The sequence below is a fragment of the Fistularia commersonii genome, chromosome 14 (genome assembly GCF_037954325.1).
Source record: "Fistularia commersonii isolate RoL2024-O1a breed Wild chromosome 14, RoL_Fcom_v1.0, whole genome shotgun sequence".
NCBI classification, from domain to species: domain Eukaryota; kingdom Metazoa; phylum Chordata; class Actinopteri; order Syngnathiformes; family Fistulariidae; genus Fistularia; species Fistularia commersonii.
The window spans coordinates 13,845,190-13,851,189 of NC_141297.1; positions in this window are offsets into that span (position 1 = coordinate 13,845,190).

Here is a 6,000-nt window from a genome sequence, read left to right on the forward strand (position 1 = left end):
ACTCATACATATACATATACATATACATATACATATACATATACATATACATATAAATATACATATACATATACATATACATATACATGTATCCCCTTCGCTGTCAATTTTAGTGTTCTCATTGAGGAAACGATAAACCTCAAAAAACAAGCATCGAGCAATGTGCCCTACAGGGTTCAAATGTTTAAATGTTAAAAATGTTAAACTCATCTTGGAAAGAGACAGAGAAAAATCAGATGTTAAAGACTCCCCGAAAGTATTAAACGGGGAGCTGAGAGGATATTTGAGAAACACATCAAGTTCTCGTGGTGTTGTCATCACTCCTGTCAATCTGCAGTGAGTGAAGACGAAACATCTTTGCAGCAGGCCCCTGAAAAGAGTCTTCAGAAGCCTTCCTTTAAATAATTCATTCATCATAATAAACTATCCTTTACAAATTTGTGTTTAATAATTAACAACAATGAATAGGATTTGACCTCATCAGGGAATCTCTCAGAGCGCTTTAAATATAAACATTAAACCACATAAAAGTGGCTATGGCAGGCCAGTCAACACAAAGAGAATTGCAAATATTCAAATGGATTCTGTTTACACTTGCAGAGCACCATGTCACTTATGGGTGAATGACTAATTTGGGAGATAGTCCCCTCCTTGAGCTGCCACCTTATCGTGGTGGTGGGGTTTGCGGGACTCAGTGATCCTAGGAGCTATGTTATCAAGGGCTTTATGTCCTTGGAAGGGTGACCCAAGGCATACAGGTCCCAGGTGAGGGCCCAGACAAAGTGTGGCTCAGAAGACCCCTTATAATGAAAAAAGGAATCGGACCAAGTTTTCCCCTGGCCAGATGTAGAAGGAAGCCCCCCCCCAAAAGGAGCCAGGCTCAGGGGCGGCGCTCGACGGCAAGTGCCTGGTGGCCAGGCCTGCACCCATGGGCCTCGGCCAGCAACAGCCCAGAGGAACGACAGCGGCCCCTCTTCCCATGGGCTCACCACCAATAGGAGGTGTCAGCCTGCCAGTGGCCACAGTGGGGGACCTTGGCGGTTCGACCCTCAGCTGCAGAAGGTGGCTCTTGGTACACGGAACGTCACCTCTCTGGTGGGTAAGGAGCACGAACTGGTGTGTGAAACTGAGATACAGTCGAGCTCACCTTGACACACATCATGGGGTCTGGAATTAGGCTGCTTGAGAGGGGCCGGGTCTTTTTTTTTTACCTGCCCAAGAGTATTCTAGGCATGTCCATCTGGGAAGAGGCCATGAGGAAGATCCTGGGCACATTGGAGAGTCTCTACCTCTACGGTGGCCTGGGAATGTCTGGGATCCCCCAAGAAGAGCTGGACCATGTCACTGGGGAGAGGCAAGTCTGGGCCTCTCTGCTCCGGCTGCTACCACTTTCACCCGACTGGATGGATGGATGGATAGTCTGTGAGCTCAATGGAAAGCCAATAGCGTGAACTACATTTCAAATGTAGTTTTTTTAATGAAAAACAAAATCATCATGTAAATCGGAATAATTATAATATTGAATAGAAATCCAACTGAATATGGACAGAATGAATTACCCAGTATTTCTATTGGAAAAAAGAAAAAGAAAAAAATTAAAATACATTTCAAATAAATAAATGCACTACTGTATTTTTAATGTTATGTATTGGCGTGCTACCATGTTGGACTCTTAAAACTCAATTACTAGCCAAAGGTAGCAGCAATTTCTATATCAAAGCTTTTCGAGAACTTTTTTCTGGGAAAAGATGAGGTCAGACAGAGTCCCTGGTCTTCAGTGGCTGAGTACACATCATCTTTATCTGCTGTGTATTTCTGTTGGTTATTTTTTAATTGAAATAAATGTAGGAAGTTCCGACCATCTGTCACTTCTTCTACCATATACAGCATTCAACATAATTTTTAATGAAACTATGCATTATGATCCTGCTTTTGCTTCAAAAACCGAGTTCTTAAATCCCTCTTAGCTCAGAAAACATCTGCTGTTTTCAATTATTTTTTTTTGTGACTTATGTGATTTTCAGTCGAACGATTTGGAAACTGAGAACCAAACCAATTGCCATCCAATACCTTCAACTTGACAAATTAAGATAGCATCTGCAGAAAATATAGTGGTATTATCAAACATATAAACCCCCAAACCAAGTGATTGCTATCCCTGATGGCAGTTGCTGAGCTAACCATGCATTATACTTTTAAAAGTATATGCAAAAATGTTTCCTTAAATGATAGGATATTGATAGGATATTAAGATTTGTTTCTGTAATACGAAATAATGACCAAATAATACCAAGTCCTAACTTATGATCCTCCGGTCTAAACAAAAAGTCTCAGATAGGTTTCTGTGCTATAGCCTCTCAATTTTATCAGAAAGTCTCAAGTGTTTTGTTTTGTTTTTTCCATTTTTTTTACCTTCCAACATTTTGGACATGACAGCTAGTGTTTATAAAAATGCCTTTGCGACATTGGACTTGTCTCAATTGCTAGTTGCCAGTTCCTGTATCAAACCTTGCTCATATAAGATCTATTGAGCGGGTCAGTATTTGAAGACCAACGGCAATTGGAACAAATCTCTAGGAGGCCAGCGGGATTCGCAGAGTAAAATGCAGATTTATCCAGATGCCAGGCTACCTGACCTCATTTGGCTGAGAATATCACTACAGATTTTACCAATATGGTTGCTCAGTGGTGGGCCATTAAGGTGTTTATACAAATACAATGTCCAGTGATGAGTTTGTGGCTTTACTGAGTCTTTGCGGGAAAACAGCAGATAAAAACAGCAGATAAACCACTAAATAAAAGTATAGCTTTTTGTGTCAGATCACTTGTGCAATCACAGGACTTGCGCACATTTAATTTATACCTACAGACAAGATAACAAAACAGGTGTAAAAATTTGTATAGGGTTTTACTGACTCAACAGGACTACAAATTGGGGTATTTAGATTAATGAACTATGCCTCCAACTATGGTAAACCATTATTGCAAATGCTAGTTAATGGTGGAACAATGTAAACTGTATTATATGCACAAGTGAAATCAGACATGATCAGGATCTGTTGATGAAAAACGAGGTTCCTCATAGTCACAGGACTTTTACTCATGAAATATTTCACCTGTCAACACTGGACATGTGGGGGCAGTTTAGCATTTAGAGGCACTCTAAATTTAGTAAGTGACTTGAAAATCAGTTGAAAATTTTAACTTTTCCTCTATATGTCAGAAATCTGAAAAAAAAGAGGAAGAAAGGGGGCAAGATAGACAGACAGTCAGAAGACAAAGAGAACGAGGGAGAAATAGTTAGCAGAATCTGGCTCGGCTTGTGGCCAGAACTCACAGCCGATGTCTGATGAAAGGTCTGATTCTGAGTGCAGATGATGATGAGAAGGTGCCTGGAGAAGCTAAATGGCGTTGATTCCCATCCAAAGGGCCCGTCAACAGCTTTGGGAGCTTTCAAATGCACTGCAATCAACACAATGACTCAAGCTGGTTCACCTTCAATCCCAGGGTACAAATGCAGAGCCTGAAGTTACACACAGGTACAGTTTCTTACTTTATTTCATTTTGTTGAGCAGGATTATTACTACCTGGATATTCCCTCGGGATGAACTCTTTCGCTATCACTGACATTTGGCATGGTTAAAATATAACTAATTTATTTCTCACAGATCAATTGCGAAATAGAGGTCTCTTTCATGCTAAAAAGTCCACAAATATTATTTCATTTAATTTATTCATTTATACATTCAATTAGTGAACAAATTCATTTGTTTTCCATTCAGCTTGTTTTATGTATTGATTGTTCACTCCACCTCTAAAGCCCAAAAGCCCTAAAACAAGTATTCATAGGACACTTTGCAGTGTAACCTTTCTTCCACACATAGCAGTATGGTGGTGGTGTACTCAAAGCAATTGGACCATTAAAAAAGGGCAGAATCCTTTAAAAAAACATCTGTTTATCTGATTTTGATGTTTATTTTGATTTACTTCTTAATTTCATCCTTTTTTCTCATCCAAACAAATGTTCTGAAAGAATGCTCATTGGCTATAATAACAATGATGTTAACATAAATATTACAAGTTTGCTAAGCTGAGGGGGCTGTGATGGAAAAGCACACCTTCCCATAATACCTGTGCTTCAACCAGTGTCCTCACTTGATAGCAATCCAAACAGTATAGGAATGTTCATATCATTTCCCACCACATTTGAGCATGTGAAATTAATCACCCATAAGTAATAATGCTATTAAAAGAATGGTCATAAAAATAATTAAATAAAAATATCCCCCATTCACTTACAAAGTAGTTAGACCATTACATGCTGCAAATTGAATGTGGGGATGTTCTAGGTCCACAGGGGGCTCTAAATATGATTCTCATCACTTTACCAACTGACAATATGAATTTGACATTGTTATTTACATCCATGTTTTATCTGGGCACCTTGAATGTGAAAAACACTTGGAAATGTGCTAAGCAGTAACCCTCGCACAGCTGTTTAAACCCAGGCAGTTAAATTGTGATTTAGTACTGCAAGCAGGCTTCCAGTTGTGAGATTGATAGGGCATGGAGTTACAAGGCAACACACATATCCAGAACACAAATTCATGTACGCGGGGTGTAAACACAACTGGGAAGGACAGGAGATGCTTCTTATTCTAATTAATTCCCATTTTCATTCAGGATCAGAATGCAGGAATAGAGGGATGAGAAAGACTGCCCTCTTCAAAATGTCTAATGAGCTTAATCGACCACACTCTACAATCTCATTTAAGCTCGTCTCCTCGCCTGTGAATTAAACTATTACAAAAACCAGCTTGAACTTAAATGGCGGCTGCTTAATCACAGCAAATCACTCTAATCCGGAATGTCAGAAGGAGTGTGCGAAGGAGTGAAGCACCACAGGCCTCCTGTGTTAAAGCATGTCTGACTCATGGAAAAACACACATTAACACGTGCTGTGTTTTACATATATGTAAATTATGTTCAGGCTTACAATGGTGAAAGCATGCAGTGCGATCATTGCAACCATATGTGGGGAAAGATTACTATCAAAACTCTTGTCACATCCTGATTCCGCTATTTTTACCTCAGGGATTACAGTGTTTATTGTCTGTTTGTAACCCCCCCCCCCCCCTTCATCAGCCTCCCCCGCCACCCCCCCCCCCCCCTTCATCAGCCTCCCCCGCCACTACCCAGGCTTCTGATGCCCCTAGCAATCCATGTCTCAACAAAGCCTTTTAGCTGATCATTCAATTTTCTGCCCTCCTATTCACCACCCCATCTCCCCATAGATCCAACCGTCTTCCTTCGCTTGTGTTCCTGCATTCTCTCGTACCAACGGAACATGAAGACATGGACGAAAAAGGGGAACTGCTCACGCGATAAGGAAAAAAGAAAAGTATTGAAGATAGTCTTTGTTGAGCTGCTGCATTAATTGTCAGCTTTTTTAATTATGCACGTTTTCCAATTTTCCTTTTTGTTTCCATTGGTATCCCATAATGATGTTTGGTATCCATGGTGCGGGAAGTATAAGTGGCTCCTCTTAATGACAATTACATACTGCGTATCCACATGAGATACTATTAATCAGCTTACAGGTGAAAACAGGATGAATAAGTATAAGTTATCATTATGTTATCATTGTTATCATTTCGACAAGTATGCAGCAAAACAGTCCAAAAACATTTATACAGAGTGAAAGTTATTATTATTGTAATTTTTAAATGTTTGGACTTTTTTTAAACTGCGAGGACAAAAAAATGCAATTTTCTGAGGCTGTTAAGTCAATTTGTAGAGCATTAAAAATGGTATAAAACACACATTGCTAGTTGAATTGCTCAATCCCCTGAACACAATTCCAATTCCACAGTGGTAAAAGAAACAAGTGAATAAACCAACATTATTGATGTGAGTGAGGGAGCCAGCGAGCGCAAGCAGAGCACAGGCATCAGATGAAGGCATCCGATGTACTGCATTTTCATGTGTTGCCTGTGTGAA